The sequence below is a fragment of the Acinonyx jubatus genome, chromosome F2 (assembly GCF_027475565.1).
Source record: "Acinonyx jubatus isolate Ajub_Pintada_27869175 chromosome F2, VMU_Ajub_asm_v1.0, whole genome shotgun sequence".
Taxonomy (NCBI): Eukaryota; Metazoa; Chordata; class Mammalia; order Carnivora; family Felidae; genus Acinonyx; species Acinonyx jubatus.
Window position 1 is genome coordinate 5,997,208 of NC_069394.1, and position 22,764 is coordinate 6,019,971.

At 40.9% G+C, this 22,764-nt stretch overlaps 1 long non-coding RNA gene across 1 annotated transcript in view; it reads right to left on the reverse strand.

Moving 5' to 3' along the window:
• Positions 1-9,384: 9,384 nt before the first annotated feature.
• The window catches only part of LOC128312791 (uncharacterized), a 243,971-nt gene continuing 230,591 nt past the window's right edge, over positions 9,385-22,764 (reverse strand). Inside the window, exon 3 of the long non-coding RNA XR_008292527.1 lies at positions 9,385-12,639. This is a non-coding gene — a long non-coding RNA (uncharacterized LOC128312791). The remainder of the gene's footprint in view (positions 12,640-22,764) is intronic.

The window sequence follows — 22,764 nt, forward strand, 5'->3', positions numbered from 1 at the left end:
AGTCCATGAGTTCGGGCCCCACATTGGGCTCTGTGCTGACAGCTCAGAGCCTGGAGCCTGCTTTGGATTCTGTGTCTCCCTCTCTCTCTGGCCCTCCCCTGCTCATGCTCTGTCTCTCTCTGTCTCAACAAAACAAAACAAAACAAAACAAAACAAAACAAAACAAAACATAAAATAAAACAAGGGCACCTGGGTGGTTCAGTCAGTTAAGCATCTGACTCTTCGATTTCGGCTCAGGTCATGCTCTCACAGGTTTGTGAGATCAAGCCCCACATCAGGCTCTGTGCTGACAGTGCAGAACCTGCTTGGGATTCTGTGTCTCTGTGCCTCCCCTGATCATGCTTACTCTCTCTCTCCCTCTCTCTCAAAAATAAATAAACTTAAAAAATAAAAAATAAATGAATAAATTATTTAAGTAAATAAATAAATGAATAGATAAAATAAAAATAACAACTGAGAAGCAAAATAAATTCAGAGAATCGTGTGAAGAATGGTAAATCTGGGAGGCACACTTTGGCCCCACGTAAGGCTGCCGTACTTGACAAATAAACACATGGGAAGTCCAGTTAAATTTGAATTTCGGGCAAATGGTAAGTATTTTTGTAGTATAACTATACCCCAAATACTGCATGATGAATCCCAGCTTTTATAATGCTGTCATCATGTTATTCTGAAAAAGAGGGACGCCCATTAAATTAATGCCTTGGCTTCTTTCTTTCTATGCCCTGCTCACTTCCCAGGCAGAAGCGAACCACCCACTTGCGGCTACGGGACAAGTAACGGAGGATGTGCAGTGCTCAGATGTTTCCAGTTTATCTTCTAGGCTCCTGACTTCAGTGTTCTCTGATCTGCTCTCCACCATCCGGTCATCCCAGTGATGAAGACCCTGGCCCTACTGTGGATCACTGCTGTCTGGGATGGGTGGCTGAGTCTCTAAATCTGAGATGCAGTATTTGGAAGCTTCATTTGCTTTTCCTTAGCCACATTCCCCATATTCTTGACATTTTGACTTCTTTATGTTTATTTCCTGTCTTCCTTATACGCAGTCTGAATTTGGGTGGGGAAATCAGGGGGAATCACACACTATTATGAATCCCTTAAATCCTAATGACCTGGTGTGGCAATAATTAGGTTAGTTGAGGAGGCTTCTATGAAAATACAGTTAAACAATTTTCAAAGAATAAGTCCAGGGAAGAATTCAAGAATTTGAATTCATCCCTTTTGAGGAGTTATATAGAGACGGAGATTATATGAAAGTTCACAAATTGGGAGAGGCAAAAAGCCAAGACTTCCTGGGCGTGTTTCTCAGTTTTGCTTGGTTTTAAATGTTACGCTTATTGAGGTCGATGCAATGAATACTACTTATTAAAACATTTCACGAAAAAAGCAAAATAAAATGTTTCATTTTAATCAGGTGTAACCTGTATCAATAAACAGAGAGGGGTCAAATTGAGCCAATACCTTATACAGCATAGATATTGATGAGAGAGCCTGGGGCTGGCTGAGGACACAGTGCAAGCTAGGGCACCCCTCCCCCCAAGCCAGGTGGGTTGTGTGTGACATTCCTCAGGCACTAGTGGTTGCCCAAGGACAAAGGAAAGGAAAGAAAACAAATGGTTACCTGATAGAGATCACAGGAAGTGGGTCTCCATCAGTTTACAAATATCTTAGTGAATTACAAGAAAAAGGCAATCTTATCAATAGCCTAATTTCCAGAAGCCTATAAACTCAGTTTCCTGGAGCTCCAACATCACCCCTCCATAATGATGTGGGGGAACAAAGGCAAGAGGGAAATGGCAGGTAAAATTAAATTTCCTCATAACCTGCAGCCCATTGACAGATAGTTGAGGCTGGCAGGGTAAAACCGTTCTCTAGGAACTCCCTACTTCTTAATGCTAATGATTTGCCAGAGGGAAAAATAACCTTAGCTTGACAACAGCTAGGCCTCCAGTATCCTGGGAGTCTTCTTTAGCCTATGAAAATCTCACTGGGAACTTCCCCTGGACTTTACCTCCCCCAACTCCCAAATATACAAGCAGTCTGTCCACAGGGTCCAGAGCAGCTCTTTCTGCCCACTGGCCCTGTCCCCATGCTTTCATAAAATCAGCTTTTTGCACAAAAGATGTCTTCAAGAATTCTGTCTTGGCCGTTGGCTCCGGATCCCCGACCATCACCCCCAAAACCTCATCAGTGTGGTGGGTGAGATCTTCAATGAGTAACATGAACTCTCTGATACAAAAAGTTAATAGCTCTTATACACTACGTGCTCATAAAGATATTTAAAATAAGACTTTCTTTTCTGTTGGGGGTACAACTAATAAGAAAAAGATCTCATTTAGCTAAATCACTCTCTAAAAGAACAGAGTTACTCCATTGTGGTTATTCAAAATCAGGTGAATGAGCTCACTTTGGAAAGGCAGGGCCTCAGTGTTATTATTTTTATGACTCCAGATAAGGGCTCTGGCTAGAGTATGCCAAGAGAGGTGGCAAGGGTAGAGATTTAAGGAGCTCCTCACTCTCAGGTGTTATGCTCACAAACCCGGAGAGAGTCACCCAAGCAGCTCCCCTGCCCCACCATGGTCCTGGCCCCGCTCTAGAGAAGATGTCAGTCATGCAATGAAATTGTAAATTCTACTCAACTTTCAAGATATGAAAAACAAAAAAGTATGCAACAAAAAAAAAAAAAAAGAAAAAAGTTAAGTGAAAGTAAGTATTTGATAAGGACATATATTCAGATAGCTACTCGAGCCTGACCCAAGTGTAGAAGAAAAGATTGAAGATGTGCTCCCAGGAAAAGTAAATGACTTTTCGAAGGAGACCAGCATTACAGGCAGAAGAGAAACAGCAGAATGTAAGGAAAGAAGAATATGCCGTATTGTTTTCTTAATTCTTTCTCTTTTAGCCATCACTTAAGCACAATTTGGAAGTTTACATTATAAACACATTCCCATTGTTGTTTATTGCACACATTTGTGACGATGTTAACATAGAATGAAAACGTACATGCTTTGTATTCCCGTAGCAAATGTTCACTCATTCTTTATTGTGCATTTTATTATTCTTATAAAATCCAGAGGTAAAAAGCACAACTTCAGATGCTGGTATAGGTTGTTATCTAGTCTGTGTGTATATTATCTGACATTTCAGAAAAGCTCTGATGCATGACGAAGAAAACTAGGTAAACAGACTTCTCATCACAGGCGATTTTAACAAGGCTTATTGCTTTCTGGGATATATTTTATACGTCCCAAACAGAGTGAAGCGGAGATGGGATAAAAGGATGGGCTCTTAGTTGAATGTGGATTTTTTTCAGAAGCATCCGCCAGCCATTACTGGTCTATCAAACAACAGCCACTCCCTCACCTTGACGCCCTGGCCCAATTCCAAAGCAGTGAATCTAATAGAATTCCCCAGGCCCCTAAAATCCCACGCAGAAATGGCGTTAGCGGTTTCATTTGGTAACTACAAATTAGGCCGAAGAAATACAAGGTGACGGTGTTTGTTAATTCCACTAGTAAAACCTCAACAGCTGTATTGTCTTCTGCAGAGAATCTGATCCTCCATTTGTATTTATAGGTCTCACAAGGAAAAGAAGGAAAGTGGGGATGATCTACTACAAAAATGCGAGACAGATTTCTTCTGGTATCTCAGAATTTATAATGCTTCTTAAGTATGCCAGTTAGGGAAAGTCAGGACAAAAGAATAATAATAATTAATAATAATAATAGGCATCATGTTAGATGCTCTGAAGCTTTTTCCGTCACAGGCATGCCAGGTGGCTAATGATGTCACCAAGTAGCAGGTACAGATGGTATAGCCATTTTTCACAAAAGAAAGCAAACAGAAGGACAGCCAGCAATTTTTTAAAACCGGGAATGCAAATCTGAATCATCTGAGAGACTTCAAGAAAAACACATGTGGCAAAATGCACAAATCTTACACCTAAAGCATTTGATTGAGTCTGCAGGTGGGGACTGTGTGTCCTTTAAAGCTCCCAAAGTGATTCTAACATATTGTTAAAGGGAAGATCACTGGTACAGAAAACCACAGATAAGAGATAAGAGATAAACCACAGATAAGGCTGACTCTGGCTCTCACTTTAAAGAAAAAAAGGTCAATTCAGGGATTTAAACTAATTGGAAACTCCATGTGAATCATCCGATTGATATAGTGGGGAAAAAAAAACGTTGATGTGGATTATTTTACCTAACGCAAAGTGTCCAAATAGAAAGGAAAAAACAAACTGACAAAGAAGAAACAAACATGCCAGGCGTTTTCACATACAACCTTGTGACTTACTAAGCTCTGGGGTGTTCAATAGACACCTGGAGTTCTGTAATCATTTCGTCTTCTCTCTTCAGGTTAACTAAAGACGGATGCTAGCACTCTGACTCCTGCGTCACTCTTTCACTGACTAGTTACAACTTCAAATGATATGTCCCTCCGTCTCATGCTTTTAAATGCCTCAGATGTCCTAAGACTCTATAATAAAGTGGTAGAATTTATGGCTGAATAGATAGGAAGCTCCAGAATGTGAGGAATCTCTTATGCCAAGTGCAGTGTTTTGGAACGTATCTAGTTGGCCACGGAAGACGAATGGACGTGCTTGAGCAAAGGTGAGATCAGGTAATACAGGAAGCCGCGGGGAAAAGAGAGAGAAGACACACGTAAGTCTCTTCTCTCCAGGCAAGAGATAATTAGGGCCTGGACTGCTGTGATCTGGGAAGAATACGGCGGGAAGACGCTGTTTAGGATGGATTTCTGGAGTAGAATTAGTATTATACAGCTTTTGTATTCTTCCCGTTAGTCACTTTCTTGGCTTGTGGTGGTGTTTTTTCCTTGCTACTTAATGTCATTCTAAGGAAAGAGAAAATAAAAATTTATTTACTATTATTTATTTTATTTATAAAGTTTATGTATTTATTTTGAGAGAGAGAAGAAGCATGAGGCAGGTGGGACAGAGAAGGAGGGAGAGAAAGAGAGAGAGAGAGAGAGAGAGAGAATCCCAAGCAGGTTCTGTACTGTCAGCACAGAGCCCGATGTGGGGCTTGAACCCACGAACCATGAGATCACGACCTGAGCTGAAGTTGGAGGCTGAACCGACTGAGCCACCCGGGGGCCCCGAAAATAAACTTTTAAATTATTTAGCCTGAACTGCATGAACTGTCTTGTGAAAGGGCAGTTTGACATGCAAACATAAAAATATTTAAGTCCCACAAAGGCATTCAAAGGATTTATACTTCATGGCTGGTACATGTCCATGTGCCTCATTTCCACCAGAACAAAGTAAGTGGTGCACAGAGTCGACTCACCTGGTTTGTATCGGATTTGACACACACACATTTTGGGGACGCTCTGAACCTGTGCTTCCTGATGAGTAAGGAAAGACTGAGAAGCAAAAGCCCTTGGGCTGCTGTTTTGTTCTGTCTCAGTAATAATTTCAGCTGAAGTGGCTGGCTAATACAGGAAGTACTATGAGGAAGAAAGCAAGCCTATGACAGAGGTCCTTGGTCATTCAATGTTCCTGGAACATCACTGCCTTCTTTCTTGGAGTTTCGGCTTGAATGGAAAGCATGGCTTCTTGGGGTATCTGCACCCCACTCAGTCACAGATGTAATACGCTTGCCTTATACTCACCTCCACCACACCTGGGAGCCACCAGGATTTTCTGCTCAAGGGCACTGTGGGCGCTGACTATAAAGGCAGAGCAAGAACTGCTTAACTCCTGTGTTGGTGCCTATGCTCCATCGCCATTGAGGGGGGGCAGAATTACCACCTCAAAATATGCCTCTTTGGCATAAGGATTTTCTTGAGCTGGTTATTTATAAGAAACAACACACACAGAAGAAGAGTTGAAATTTTAGTAAAGGAAATTTATGTGGATAAGGCAAATCTCCGCTTGTCAGGGTGTCTCCTTGTCTGTACCAGGATGAGAAGCATGACTAAATCTCCAGAAACTCTTATCAATGGAGAAGACAGATGACTTAAATCTGCATAACAGATATGTCTTTGTTTACTGTGCGTGCCTGATAACCTTCCTTGACTGGCTTCCCTCCTCTGCCTACATCTTTCTTCTTGAGTTGCAAACGATATTTAAGGGGGTGGCCTGGGCCATTTTGGAGTCTTACTCCATTTCCTTGGGTCTTTCTTGTGTATACAGGAGTTGTACGTTACAAAATATTTTGTTTCTGTCCTGTTAATCTGTCTTTTACTATGGGGAGGTGGGGGGATGGTCTCAGCCAAGGACCTAGAAGGGTAGAGGGAAAATTATTTTAATTATTTTTCCTCCCCTACATTCCACAGGACTTCACTTAAAAACCACCAAGTTCAAAGATAAAATTGTCAACACTTTCAGTAGAGCTACGGCCAAACATTGAGTCATTCATGGATCCCCATGCCCACGGGGCCCTGTGTGACTGCACATGGCACATGCCCATGAACCAGTCCTGCGTCTAAATTATGACAACAGAGCTGGTTGTGTATCAGGGGCCCATTTTTCTAAAACGTCTGTCTCCTGACCTTGACTACAGGAGGCTGAAGGAATCCGTGACATGGCCCAGTGTTTTGGAGGGAAGCTTTATCTCTAGGAAGAAGCAAAGAAACAACTACAGTGGCCAGCACGGATTTTGTGCCCGATGTTTCTGACTTCACTGGGCTGAGCGTCCTGTCCACCGCTCCAGTCTGTGCAGTGATTAATAAATGTTTTTCTCTGTTGTGCTAAGTCACACAGGATACTTGTTTTGCCCCCGCCCTCATGTTTGTTTTCCATTTCTAAGTAATTGGTATTGAGAACTCCTGTCAAGTATTAACAAGAGTTGGCAAAGCCCATTAAGGAAGTCCTCATTGTGCCAGATTTTCACTAAGGCTTTGCCCAGTGGAACACAGGCCTTGCTTAACCTTTCTGGTGTATGTATTAGTTCTAAGATGTTTCTGTGCAAAGTGAGTTTGAGACTTTTTATGTAATGATATAAAATAAATTCACTTCGTTTCTATTCAATTAAACAAAATTGCTTAGATTTCTAAGCCTTGATCTGTGTATAATGAGAATATAATACGCATTTCATAGAATTATAATAATTATACAGGAGCCAAGGGCAGGTGGCCCCCAAATGTGCCATTCTGGCATATTGATTATATTCAATAAAAGTGCAGGAAAGACACCCTCCTCTGTCCCCCTGAAGGCAGAAAATAAATCTTCCACTTAGAAGGTAACCTCCTTGTCCCAGGAGCATCCTTATCAGCAGAGATGGAAAATATAGAACCCAGAAGCCTGTACTAACAACCCTGTTACTTTTTACTAGTTTAGCCAAATTCTGTTCAGAATTCCTTACTCACTGAAGCTCTCGAAGTTGTCTTCTTTGTCCCATCATCTGCTCAGAGATTTAATGTCTCTTTGTCGGAAAATTATAAAAACTGCCTGCCTTGATCATTTCTTTAGAACTCAATTTCATTATTGGGCCTCACACACACTTAACAAAACTTTGTGTTTTTCTCCCGCTTGTGTGTCTCCTGCAAATTTAATTCTCAGTCCAGCCGGAAGACCTTGAGAGTGGAGAAGAATTTTTCCTCCCCTTCAGTTACAACTCAAACCATGAAAGCATCTAACACAATTCTGGACTCATGGCACACATTCATCTGAGTGTCAGCAAGGCCCATGGGGGGAATGTAGGGTTGACATGGTCGCTACTTCTCCCCTAAATACCTCCCAATCTGCCTAGTGAGAGAGATGGCGTGACAGCGTGACAAAGTCAAGCACCTAGATAGTAAATCTAACTTTAGATGGGGACTGTGCTACTAAAAGCAACTGAGCCTCATTGATTTTATTATTTATATAAAGACCATTTTTGTGCCAGTCAATTATGCTAGGCGTCTAGGACACAGAATGAAATTCCTGCCCTATGCACATGAGCCTACTATTACGCCCATATTTGTCATCTATGAAACTGACGGAACACTACGGACTGCCTCAGTTTTGCTGTGCCTTCAAACAAAATCGCTTTGTGCAAGCACTCTCTGTAAAGTGATTTCTCCCCAAATGCTCACTGATCACTTGCTTTGTGCATGAGAGGCCGAAGACGTGCAAGGACATTCAATACTCACCCCTGCCGGTGAGCTGCAACTCTAAGAAGGGAGGGGGTAGAAATGAAAATAAGTAATTTCTGTAGGATGAGCTAAAGTACAAAATGTACCAGAGGATCAGGTAAAAGAACGTCTAGTGTTGTTTAAAGGGGCTGTAGCATGGAATACTTGGCAAAGGTTTTCGGTATTTGAGCACAGCTTGAAGGCACGTTTGCTTGAGGGATTAAGGGGTGAGAGGTATTATGGGCAGAGGAAACATGAAGAGTGTGTGTGTGTGTGTGTGTGTGTGTGTGTGTGTGTCTAAAGACAGAGTGGTAGAGTTAAAGAGGAAAAGATTTGCTTTGTTCATTATTTGTTTAGTTTTTGGACTATCTTTTCATTACATTTAACAGGTGTCTGGTCGATTTTAGGAAAAATTTTTAAAAAATGAAATCAATCTCGGGGTGCCTGGGTGGCTCAGTCGGTTGAGCGTCTGATTTCAGCTCAGGTCATGATCTCACAGTTTGTGGGTTCGAGCCCTGCATCAGGCTCTGTGCTGACAGCTCAGGGCCTGGGGCCTGCTTCGGATTCTGTGTCTCCCTGTCTTTCTGCCCCTCCCCCGCTCATGCTCTCTCCCAAAAATGAATAAACATTTAAAAATTTAAAAATAAAATAAAATCAATCTCTTATTGCATTTAAACTTATCAGTCATGAGGACTCTTTACAATGGACATAATGTTACATCGTGCAACTATCTCTATGAAATGGGTTTCATCTCTACTCCCTCTCTGCCTCTCTTTTTTCAATTTGAACATTATTTGGAGATGTTTTTTAGCTTCTCAGAATCGTTCTTCTTTATTTATTAAGTTTTTATTTCAATTCCACTATAGGTAACATACAGTAATATATTAGTTTCAGGTGTGCAATGGAGTGAGTGATGCAACAGTTCCGTAGAGGCCTTTATTCTCTTATTTGACAAATATTTAGAGAGCGCTTAAGATGTCAGACGCTTTATCAAATGTTGGAGTAAATAAGAGATAAATAAAACACTGCCTTCTATCAGTCCGCTGTCCAGTGCCAAGAAAAATAAATGATTGCTATGGAGTATTGTACTTGTCAATACTTCTTAAATTATGGGGGGTGTCTGGCTGGCTCACTTGGTACAGCATAGGACTCTTGATCTCAGGGTCGTGAGTTCAGTCAAGGTCCACATCAGGTGTGGCGCTTACATAAAGACAAAACAAAACAAAAACAAACAAAAACCCATAAAAATACGTTTTAAGTTACAAGAGACAGAAACTCAGCTAAGACTAGTTTTGACGAAGAGAGAGTGCCAGAGACGGAGACGGACAGAGAGAAAGGAATGCATTGGTCTACATAAAAGGACAGAAATGAGGATGTCTTCAGAAAAAAATTGGATCCAGCATCTTGAAGATCAGGAATCTCTTTCACTATCCAGTCTTCAGGGGTTGTATGAATTCTCTCCAACTGCATTAGAGCAAGATTACAAGAGATAAAACTAGTAACTTCCATCAATCTCCAATTTGAAAAGCCCAGGGGATATCTCTGATTAGCTGATTTGGGGTAGATGGATGGATCATACATCAACCATTGTAGCCAAGGGAGAAAGTTTCTCCTGAGGTCAAGGGCCTCTCCATACAGACGCCGGAGATAGCTACAGAATTTCGCTATTTCGAAGGGAGTGAGACATGGGTCTTCTTAGGAGCATGGTGAGGAAGAGAATGATTAGGGGTGAGAGGAGGGTCAAGGAGGTGGTTTTTAAGTTGAACTTTAAGATTACTTGAGACTTAGCCATAGGGGGCGCCTGGGTGACTCAGTCAGTTAAGCATCCAACTTCAGCTCAGGTCATGATCTCAAGGCTCATGAGTTCGAGCCTCGCATCGGGCTCTGTGCTTTCAGCTCAGGGTCTGGATCCTGCTGCGGATTCTGTGTCTCCCTCTCTCTCTGCCCCTCTTCCACTCACACTCTGTGTCTCTCTCTCTCTCTCTCTCTCAAAACTAAACATTAAAAAATATTTATAATAAAAAAAGAGGGGAAAAAAGACTGAGCCATAAGAGGGAGGGTAGGCTGGCGTGGGTGTTGGGATTTAGGAAGAGGTGTAGATTTATATGGAAGTGCATGGGAGGATGCAACCATAGTGAGCTATGACCATCGTACTTGGATGGAAAATGGGAGAACCAAGAAGAGTGTGCACCCAGACAAGGTGAGCAATTCTGTGATAAAGTATAGTGGTGCTTTACTAATGTGTCTCCCCCCAACAAATGCAGGATGAAGAGAAGACGGTAGTGTTAATGATACGGTTTTTTTATTTTCATCATCTGAATTATGTAAGGTCAAAGAATTTTACTAAGTAAATTCATCTCAAGTCTTAATTATGTTTAATGGCAAAGCCTTGATCTTAAACAGCAGAATTAATAACAGAAGAAATCTTATTAATATTAATAATGGTTTGTTTCAGGCCTGCTCTGCATAGGATTTAAAAAATTCCATTAGGTGTTTTCATCCAAATTTCATTCCAATATTCCCCGACATCTCTGGACCCAGCAGTTCAAAGCTTGGTATTGACAATAGCTCGGAAAATTCTTGCAAATGCCTTGATGCCGGACCACACCTCAACAGGTGTTTGGATTAGAATCCCTTTCTCATATTCTGCTCTGGTAACTCTTGTCCATTTTTTAAGTTCAACTCTACTTTTACTACCTCTGTGATTTTTTTTTTTTCTCATCTTCCTCCAAACCTCAGGGAGAATAGATGGCCTTGCCTACCCCATACTTCCAAAGTAGTACTTAATACAATGGATTCTAGCACATTCTCAATATATTTTATTATTAGACTAGCTCTTCCTCGACATTCATGCAATATTTATTCATCTCTGTATCTTTAGTATTTGGGACAGGACCTGGAATACATTTTCTCAATATGTCCTTTTTTTTTTTTTCTTTTGGCAATAGATCAACGAAGGAATGGACGCACAAATGAATAAGTCTTGTCCTGATTCAAATGCTTTACAAAATAATCTATTTCTGAATCACATAGTTTCAGCTCCCTCACTGTCTACTGCCAATATCCCCGCTGTAGCTGGTGTGCTGAAGGGTTTGGGCAGGGAAAAATGAGAAATAATATTGTATCTCCTTACCTGGAAAAATCAGTTAAAAATATCGATATTAGATGGATGTTTTGAGGGTCACATGAGATAACCCTTAGCAATCAGCTTTTAGGACAATAACTTGCCAATAATAGGTGTTTAATAAATATTGAATATACCTGTATAGGAAAATCTGTCTTAAAATTTTTTTAATTTCTCTTTAGCAACGCTTTTCAAAACTTGAGTGTCTGAATTTTTGTTTTTGAAATTTATATAATAAATGAGTTTAGATCATTTTAGATCTTCTAGATTTTAGATGAAAGGCTTGTGTTTTTCTCTACACTTCAGTCTGTTTTAACCTCAGGTTTACATTTTTAAATATGAAAGGACGCATTCTAGAGTGGGGGTCACTATTCTAAAGCAGCCCCATCTAAGTGTTGTTTTCTTTAGACTGTATTATCTATAGTTCTCTCTGATAAGCTAAAATTGGAAGTGTCAATGAACTCAAAACCCATCCTTTATTTCCTCTTTTAAAGGTGAACGTTTCCAACCTCAGATTCTGATGTACACAAAATGAAAACTTAAATTGTTTAATTTACCTGATTTCCTGTTGTGTAATCTGTTATCTTATCTTTTAAAAGTAATGGTGCTTAATGTGAGGGTTTTAGAAAGCATAAATTAGTTTAAAAACAAAATTAAAAAAATAGATTATTCACTAAGCAGTGTTCAATAATTTTACTTTGGTATAGTTCCTCCGATTATTTTTTCTACAAAATACTTTACAAACATAATTCAATAGTTTTTTATTAAATGGCTGTTATGTAGGTACTCGGAACACATTAGTAAACAGAACTGACACAAATCCTTGCCTCTTGGGATCCTAAATGTTACTGGGGAGAGATCTAGTAAACATTTTGTATATGTAAATTATATAACATATTACAATGGAAGTGCTATGGAAACATGCACATACACGCAAATGGAAAAGCTTAGGCTGCAATTTCAGGTAGGTTACTCTGGGGAGATGTCACTGAGAAATATTTGCACAACGATTTGAATGGGATGATGAAGTTAACATTGTGGATATTTTGAGGAATGGTACCCAGGCATTAGGAACAACCAATGCATGTGCCCAAGACATAGCATCTAGGGAATTCAAGTAGGATCATATAGATAAGTGTGAAAGTCAGTAAAAGTAGATAACAGGACATGAAGTAAGAGACAGTGGAGGCCAGATAATGTAGGCTTTGTGAGAGTTGGGTTTTTACTCTGAAAGAAAAGAGGTATTTGGGTTCGTAACAGGATCCTCCCGGATGCTGTGTTGAGAAAAGGTGGTAAGAAGGCCAGCCGTGAGATCAGTGAAGCCGTTGTCATAATTCAGGCAGGAGATGTTATTGGCCAAGACCAGGATGCAAACGCTGTTTTGCATCCTGCTATTCGGCCAGTATTTCCTCAGATCACATCATCACAGATCTCTGCAAACACAAACTTCAATTGTTAACTTTGTTATAAAACGTTCCACCCTGAAGAGTGTATTGTGATTCACTTTAGTAACCCAGGATTCAGAAAACAGAAGGCTAACCAACCTGGGATCTAAAAAGATTATCCTAACTAGTGTTTCTAAGCACAGTCTACTGACTGGTGAAGACAGTTTAGCCTACTACCCACTGGCTCCTTGGCAACTATTGTGGTTTGGCTCCTCTCCTCCTATAGCCTCCATAAACCGTCTCTCTTCTTCATTTCTGAGGTGTGCAATAGATCATTTAGATAGTTTAGTAATCTGAAGATGTAATAGTGTTAGGAAAACACGTCAAGCCAAATTCCTTTGTCTGTATGCTAACAAGAGTGAGTTCAGGCAGTAAATTACTGTCCTGAGATTGAGAAATTTTCAAAGACACAAGTGTACCTCATGTCCAGTCCATGGCTCAAAAGAGAAAACGCACACAACCAGGGAAGGGAACTAAGAAAACTGTTAGTACTGAAAAGTATAAGTCACTAATCTCTGCTCTGTCAAAGCTAGTTGTGTATAGGCAGCTTCTAAAGTGGTTCCTAACGATCTCTGCCTCTGGTGCCTGTGGCTTTAGAATCCCTTTCCCTTCAGTAAATTGTTTCTAATCAATGGAATACCCTAACACTGAGAGGATGTAACTTTTGTGATTAGATTCCAAGAGGTAAATCAAGCTGCCACATTGTGACCTGTACCCACATGAAAGGAACTGATTCAGTTCAATGATCAGCAAGAAACTGTGGCCTCAGTCCAACAACTTGAAAAACCAGAATCCTATGAACAGCCAAATAAGCATAGAATTGGACCCTTCCCCAGTCAAGAATTCGGATGATACCATCCCTGACCAACACATTTATTGCAGACCTCAGAGATCGTGAAGCAGGGGTCCAGCTAAGTCATGCCTGAATTCTTGATCCACCGACACTGTGAGATGACATCTGAGGGCTGCTTTCAGCTGCTTGAAGCTGCTAAGTTCTGTGGGAGGTTTAACGAACCAATAGATAATGGATACTTTCCATTTCCTTATGCTATTTTCTGAAGTTGTGACACTTAAGAAAATTACCCTTTAATTACGGTAAGTATGCATTATATCTTTAAACACTGAAGCAAAAACTGTTAAGAAGAGTCTGACATATTCAAGTTTACTCTTTCAAAAACAACACTCATTATTAAGAATAAAATTCTTTGAGTCTATTTACATACTTTATAGTAAAACACCACAGGTAATGAATTTTAAGGCAATAAAAGAATAAAAGTGTTTTATATGATGTTGAAATCTAAAATATTTCTCACAAAAGAGGTAGCAGACTCCTGCAATCAATAAAAAGTTGGAGTCTGAAGATGTGGCATGCTCTTTGGGACACAAGTGATGCAAACAGACTCTGGCTAGGTAAAAAAGAAAAAAAAAAAGAAAAAAATTTTGTTAGGTAAGAAATTAGGTAGCAACTAGAATCGAAAACAGCAGCACCTGGGGGGCACAGTTGGTTAAGTGTCCAACTTCAGCTCAGGTCATGATCTCACGGTTCATGATTGTTCAAGCCCCACGTCAGCCTCTGTGCTGACAGCTTGGAGCTTGGAACCTGCTTCGCATTCTGTGTCTCCCTCTCTCTCTCTCTCTGCCCCTCCCTGCTCGTGCTCTTTCTCTCTCTCTCTCAAGAATAAACAAACATTACATTTTTTTAAATAGTGAATTACCCTCTGAAAAGGCATCAATCAAGACAGAACAAAGAAGTCAGGAGCAGAACTTTATGGTTCTTCTCTCTTGGAGCTACCATTGAAATGTCAGCTCCATAAACTCCTAGGCCTCTCTGTCTATAAGTCACATTTCAAGATCTCCAGGGAGATAATCTAATTGGAGGGAAGGAAAAGGAGGGCATTTGACCTAAGCAGAGCTTCTGAGGGCCACTCCTTCAGAAGGAGGGGCCAAACAAACACCAAGTACAATGCCTGACACAGCAGTCACCAAATTCATATTGCTGAGTGAATCATAGAGTTGGCTATCAAAAAAAATTAATGAATAAAAAGACAGTCTTCAAGTGCTATTTACAATTTTAACATTGTGACTGGCAGAATAATGGTCCCCTAAAGATGCACACATCCTAACCCTTAGAACCTGTGAATGTGTCACCTTCCGTGGCAAAATATGACTTTCCTGTGTATATGACTAAATTAAGGATCTTGAAGAAGAGAGACTATCCTGGATTATCCAAGTGGGCCCAGTGTCATCACAAAGATGCCTTAGGGAGAGACAGGAATGTCAGATTCAGAGAAGATGTGAGGATAGAAACAGAGGTCACAGTGATGCAGGGTTATTGTGAAATCCTTTATAAAGGCTCTTCCAATTCTGGGTAGATGGAAAAGTGACAGTAAGCAAGTTCCTGAACTTCTCTCTCAGCTTCTGCCCTCTCATCTTTAAAAAGCTAGAGTAAGAATCTACTGCAGGGGGTAATTATTAGAAGCAAGTGTGACCACCCAAGGACATGCTTTGAAAATGTATAAAGAGATGCGATATATATGTACACACACACACACACACACACACACACACACACACACACACACACTGGACTACTACTCAGTGATGAAAAAGAATGAAATCTTGCCCTTTGCAACAACGTGGATGGAACTAGAGGGTATTATGCTAAGCAAAATAAGTCAGTCAGAGAAAGACAGATATCATATGATTTCACTCGTATGTGGCATTTAAGAAACAACACTGATGAACATAGGGCAAGGGAAGGAAAAATATGGTAAAAATAGAGAGGGAGGCAAACCATAAGAGACTCTTAAATACAGAGAACAAACTGAGGGTTGCTGGGAGGGGTGTTGGGTGGGGGGTGGGTTAAATTGGTGACAGGCATTAAGGAGGGCACTTGTTGGGATGAGCACTGGGTATCATATGTAAGAGATGAATCACTGAGTTCTACTCCTGAAGCCAAGACTACACTGTATGTTAACCAACTTGAATTGAAATAAAAAATAAAAAATATAATAAAAAATAAAAATTGAAATGAAAAAATAAAAGCATGTGTGGTACATGCTCCACAAACACCAGTGATTTTTCACAAGACCATTGGAGAACACCAAACAATGAATAATCTTAAAATAATACCCGTGATAATCTGAACGACCTTAACGATATTTTAGAACAGGGCCTCCCTCCCAGCCCATGAAGAAAGCCAAGTTGTTTCCCTACACGGGCATACATTCAAGAAGTTGAGTGCTGTAAGCATACCATCCTCTTTTAAACCATTCTGGCTGCTGCCCCTTCCTCTGGTGCGACCTTCTAATATGCAGCTGTGGAGACGTCCTCTGCGAGCTCGAAGGTGATTTACGTGCACTCTTCTGCAAGGCTGTGTGTGTTTCCTGTGGTGGCCAGTGTTCTTTCCTCTCTACTTACCCTCGCCAGAACTCTCAAATCCTTTCTTCTACCTCTCTCCACCCACAGTTTCCTCCCAAAGCATGCTCCCCCTATACTAGATTACGTTCCATCTCCAGTAAAGAGATGTGACTGGTGGTTTGTGACCCCTTCCAAAAGTTAAGTGCCTGGGTTCCTGCAGGGTCATGAAACCTATGACAAGCCAATCTTGCAGAGCTAGAACGACATGTTGACATACGGACTGTGAAACCCCTCGCGCAGTGCCTAGCATAGAGCAAGCAATGAATAATGAATGTTACTATTTGTATTATTATTATTACTACTGTCACCTTTACAACCCTTGGAGCAGTCTGTCTGCACAGCTAGACTGTGAGAGAAGCCACTGCATTTCATTTATCTTTGGATCTGTCCCAGTGCTCAGCACAGGGCCTGGAGCTCACACAATAGATGTTTGCTAAATGTGCAGCCTCAAGACAACTCCCTCTGGGTACGTCTCAAAGATCTCCTTTGCACAACATGCCCACATCTGCCTACAGGGCAACAATCGGCAGAACAACAGCCTGGGTGCAGCAGGCTGTTAATGACCTGTCTCCAAGGAAATACTGCCCAGCACTAAAATGACTCACCACCAAAAGGTGCGTTTTATGGTGTCATTTTTCTTCTGTGATATTTTGTGCTGCATTAAATTTTATCCATAACAATTGAGATTCTAAATCCAGGCTTAAAGGCAGAAGGCCAGGGAGGGGGCTCTCATTATGGTGATATGGGGAGCAATGACTGCATTCAGCAGTGAAAGGAGAATTCTGCTTCAGTGTCAACGGCTGGCTGGTAATTAACTAGGAGCACGCTTCTTCCTTGCCCCGGGTGAAACAGGTAAATTCTAAGTCAAGATGCTGGGCTGGAGAGAAGATAGAATAAATGTGCCTCCAGCTCTCTCACCTGTCATATTAGCAAGTCACATCTGTAACAAGTCAGAGCCCCTTCTTAGTGGAGATGGAACAAGTTTGTGCTTTCTTGTTGCATCATTCATTCATCTTATCTACATAGAGACATTCACCCCCAATTAAACCCATCCCTTGCCCTTGGCCAATGTCCACATCGTTCCCATGAGTCTTTGGGACTGCACCAAACATAACTGGCAAACTCCATATGCCCCTTCCTTCCTGTTCATACTGAAGGCCTAGATGAGCCCACAGGTCGTTTCTGCAGCCCTGAGGATGCAGGAGGGACAGGTCATTTCTTCCCTACTATTGCATTCCAGAACATCTTCTCTTCCCACAAAAAGACTCTCAAGTTGCAAATCATTTCACTCACTTAATCATTTCTGTATGTACTGCAAATATTACACCTATTTGCAACCTAGAGGAGCATTTTCAACTCCTTGGAGATTTCAGCCCCTGCCATGATGATGTCCCTTCTCCAAGACTGCTCTTGTTAGTAAGTCACAGTGATTTATATCGATAATTATTATTGATCTATGTCGGTAAGTATGCCCATTGATAATTATTCTGATAATTTGGCTTGCAAGTTCTCAACCCATCTTGCAATGATCTCGTTTTGCACGTTGAGGAACTCATACCCATGGTCACTCCCCAGACCTTGTATTACCAGTAACTGACTCACTTCTCTTATCCCAAGTGAAGGTTCTACTGGTCTAGTCTTCCCATACCTGCAGTCTGATGAAAACAATTATTTGTCCCTGCAGAAACCTTTCTCCTATTGATTTTCCCACGTGTCCACTGCCCTTAGTCTCATGGTGGCCTCATGGTGGCCTCAAATTATTCTGTATTCAGAGCTTGGATTTCATGGTCCTTCATTAAAATCACATTTTCTAACAAACTTTCAGCACCCTGCCCCTTTCCCTTTATCAGACTCATGTGGGATCATTTTTGACCTTGGTCAAGCTCAACTTTAGCTCCTCTGGACCTCCACCTGGCCAGCTAGTGGCTAGTGGCTAGTGGCTAGTGTCCAAAAAAAAAAAATAAATAAAAACAAACACAAAACAAACAAAGAAACAAAACCAGGGCTGGACAGTAGTTAAAGGAGTAAAAACAGATTTTGTGGAGGAAGAATTAGAATAAAGGGGAAAAATATAACTCCATACAAAAGTGGGCTCAATTCTGAAAACCCCAAGAACAAGTGAGGATTTATAGACAAAGAGCAGAGTGAGTGCATGATAAATTACAAGGGGAGACATCACAAGTAGGGGGATTCCTTCTAAACAGACCTGACCTAAGAGGATCCTTGCTGAAGGCAGACCAGGGGAATCAGACCACCTGTGAAATGGGGAGAAATGAGGAATTTGATCAGATATTGATCAGTTATTGATGGATTCTCACTAAACTGAGGGGGTGGGGGATTCTCACTAAATCGACTTAGCAGGATTCTTGCTAAAAATGGTCTATGCCAGCCCGAGGACGAGGCCCAAGGTCCAGGCCTAGTCTAGAACAACACTTCAAAGACCCTGGCCGTTTGGTCCAGAAGACAGTTTTGTCATCCGAAAAATTCAATATATGCTGAGTGGACTAAACTTAAAAATAGCAATCATTAAATTAGTTAGAAAGGAAGATAAAGATAATGAAGTGCTATATCCAATGCAGTATGAGGAGGAATCATTAACGCTACTGATATTGTTCATATTAGATGCCAGGCACTTATTCTAAGTGATTTGTACATATTCACTCTTTAATTTATGTATTTGATTTATAGATAAGGAAACTGAGGTAAAGACCTACCCTCTGAAAACTGAGAGATTAATAAAAAAAATTAGCTGGTAAGGGCAAATACCAATTAGCAACGTAAGGCTTAATTCTCCCCATTGAAAATATAGAAGAGATTTTCCCCAACCCCTCTCCCCCACCACACATACCTTTTCTTAGAGGGTTTACTTTAGAAAATGTGTAATCACAGGTTCTTTCTCTGTTTCTGAAATGTATGTAAATCTTTTCAAAAACGAAGTAAGCTCTTTGCCAGCTTTATAACCCAGGCATATCTTTCTCAAGGACTTGGGTAGTATCTCTCTGAAATGCAATAATCAGGGGCACTTTGGTGGCTCAGTCAGTTAAGCGGCTGACTTTGGCTCAGGTCATGTTCTCGCAGTCCATGAGTTCCAGCCCCATGTTGGGCTCTGTACTGACAGCTCAGAGCCTGGAGCCCGCTTCGGATTCTGTGTACCCCCCTCTCGCTTCCCCTCCCCGACTCGTGCTCTGTCTTGCTCTGTCTCTAAAAAATAAATAAATGTTTAAAAAACTGAAATGTAATCATCAAAAAAGATAAAAAGCCTAATTTCCTGCTCCTATGAGGATAGAGAGCTAACTTCCAACTTCCATGGAGCCTAGCTCCAGGTTGGAAAATCACTTCTTGTCGTAAAGATATGAGAAGTGTATCTTTCTTTCCCTTTGGACAAAGCCAATTAGCTAACACCCATTGTCACCCCAACCACCAAGTGAATTTAGGATAAACCATGTGTGACAGATGGTACCATCAAGTCCTTTGACTTAGGAACTAGTCATTATCTTTCTTGTGAACATGTACACAATGGGTTGTATCTACCTGAGTACAGAAAAAGATGAGATTTCTTTCTACGTTTACATTCTCCTACTGGAATGTCTGTGTTGTGCATTATGTTCTGGTTTAATGCTTTCCAACAATAAAACTGCTTTCTTTCTCTTGTACTTTTGTGGAGAATTTTTCTGGGTTGTGCTTTGTTTGTTTTGTTTGCTTTTTAAATTGTATTTCCCAAAAAGTGCCAGAATGGGGCAGGTTAGGATGAATGAGATTAACGGTGAACACTGAACATAATTCTACATTTACCCCTGAGGAATACAAGGAATGGGGGGTAGAGTAGTTTTGATTTTTTACTTTATGTATATACCCATTGATTGATTCTTTGTAAGGAGAATATGTTTTGTACATTCTAGAACATGATGCAAAAAGTCAGAATCTGCTAATGCCAATTACAGCACATTCAGAGACCCCATAAAGGACCCCATAGCCTGCTGACTGCATGTTCTCTTTTCTTTTTCATATTTTGAAACTATGCATATCCTTTAATGATGTATGTGAGAACTCTTCTGCTGTAACAAATTACCACAAATCTGGTGACTGAAAACAACACAAATTCATTACTTTACATCTGGATGTCAGAAGTATAAACTGGGTTGACAAGGCTGTGCTCCTTCTGGAGTCTCCAGGGAGAGTCCAATTTCTTGCTTTTTCTAGCCTTGAGATATTGATCGCACTCCTTGGCTCTGGGTGCCTTCCTCCATTTTCAAAATCAAAGGAGTGGCATCTTCACATCTCTCTCTCTCTCTCTCTCTCTCTCTGTGTCTCTTTCTCTCTCTCACTGCTTTGCAGAACATAGAGGGAAGGATGATGGTGTCTGGATCTGTTCAAGCTGCTATAACAAAAATACCATAATGAGAAGCTTAAACAATAAACATTCAGTTCTCACAGTTTTGGAGGCTGGCAGATTCAAGGTCAAGGTGCTGGCAGATTCAGTGTCTGGTAAAGCCTGATCCCTGGGTCACAGATGGTTGTCTTGTGCTTTTGCATGGTGGAAGGGACAAACTCTGAGGTTTCTTAAGCAAGGGCATGAATCTTAGCATGGGGGCCCAGCCTCATGACTTAATTGCCTCCCCCAAAGAAGGCCTTGTCTCCAAACTGTACCACATTGGGAATGGAGTTCAACATACGTTTTCAAGGTTCCACAAACATCTAGTCTGTAGAAGATGGTCAGTGTGGGTGAGGTTGGTTAGACTGAAGTCACTCTCTTTAGCTCATAACGTCTATCTTCAAAAACATCCTATTCAGCAGATGCTGAATTTTTCAGCTCAGAGCCTGTAGGAAGAACCTTCACTGGGCCCTTGGTCTGATCCTCACCACACAGAGTAGCAACTAAAGTTCCAAGCCCTGTTTAGATGGAATTTCAGAGAAGACTGGAATCCAGAACTCAGACATGAGTGTGTTAATCTTCTCCCCTGATGAGTCAACCACGAGCCGCGTTTGCTCTGCAGCTAACACTTCATAATAGTTATGTGCTCAATAAATGTCCACCCAGAATATGGATTTCACAAAAATGCAACACTATAGCCACCCCAAGGGTTTATGATCCATAATTCATTTTGGAAAATGGCTTGATTCACTTGGAGCAGTAAAATCTGAGAACTTCATGGCTCATAATAATGTCAGAGAGAGCAATCTCCCATGCTAACTGCGCGCAGAGAATTAAAGCTGTACTGTCTAAACATTGCACCAACCCCGTCCCCACACAAATCAGGTGGGGCACACCCCCGAACACTCTGATGAGTAATGATCAAGACCAATCCATATTTCATCTTCTGCAAACCAGGCAAGTTGTTCGTATAGACATTCCATAGGAAATAAGCCTCCCAGGAGAAGTAGATTCTAAGCCTAATACTTCTTCCTCTTCTTCATCTTCATTTTTTTTTTTACTTTGTGACCCTATTTGGGCCTCAACATATATCTGGCCTCATATATTCCAAGATAATATCCAACATACATTCCAGCCTCAATTCTTGACACGTCCATCCTGCCCGCCCCATCACCTTGGCTTCCTTAACAAAAGAGGTTCTCGTATTTCCCAGAATAAAGGATGATTCCTCGTATCTCCAAGCACTTGCACACAGGGTCATACCTGCCTAAAATATGCCTCACATTCTTCAAAGCCCAATTGTAGTGCCGCTTCCTCTAGGAACTCTTATCTTACTTTCCTGTAATTATTTTTCCCTTGAGGACAGAGGCTGTTTATTAAGCTAACTGACACTTAATAGTTAGTTATCGTTGTTGGCTGGTTGGTTTCATTTAACATGTTCTAAATGTTAAGCAGATAGGTAAAATACTTTTATAGCACTTAAGATTTTAGTCCAATTATACCATATGGTAGATTAAAAACAAACAAACAAACAAACACATTTCCCAGACTATGTGGTGGGAGGGGCATAACCAGATGATCTTCCTGTTTTTGGAGTAGACTATTCATCCCTACCATAGCATACTGCATTGTATCCTTTCAAAGAGATAAAACATGGTAAAGTTACAAAGTGCTTGGCATCCAATGGAGGACATTTATGGTTTGTGTGTTGTATTCCTGTTATCAATGCCACTTCACAAAAACACAACAAATATTATTATCCTTAATTTACACGTGAGGGAAGTGAGGCTTCGAGTCTTTCAAATCTTCACAAAGGTCGCCTTGTTGCAAAGACACTGTTGAAACTCACTAACCTTTATTATTCTTTCATTCAAATGTCCTTTCTTCATATATCCCGACTCAGCCCTGTGGTCAGAGGAGAGTTAGGACTGTGGTTCCGATCTCTGTGGGGAGACTTATGGTCCTGCATTCTATGATGCTATTGTCCTCTCAGATAAAGAATGTAGCCGGCATTGTCTGGTCTTCAGACAATGCCTGCTTCCAAGGCACTACACATTTATTAAGGATTCCAGTTGCAGAGAAAGTCATGTATCTGGTTCTGGTTTTGATCAGTCTAAATTATTCATGAAACGATTCATCATGGAAAGAATGACAGTCTATTAGGATGGAAACATTCTTAAAACAAAGTGAAACAAAATGTTAAGCTTCAGCCACCCCAGTTCACAAGGCTGCCATCTTGGCAGTGCTCCTGCTATGCCTTGGGTTAGGCAAAAGCTAGTCTCACCATTTGGTCACATATTCTCCTCACAATGGGAGAGGAA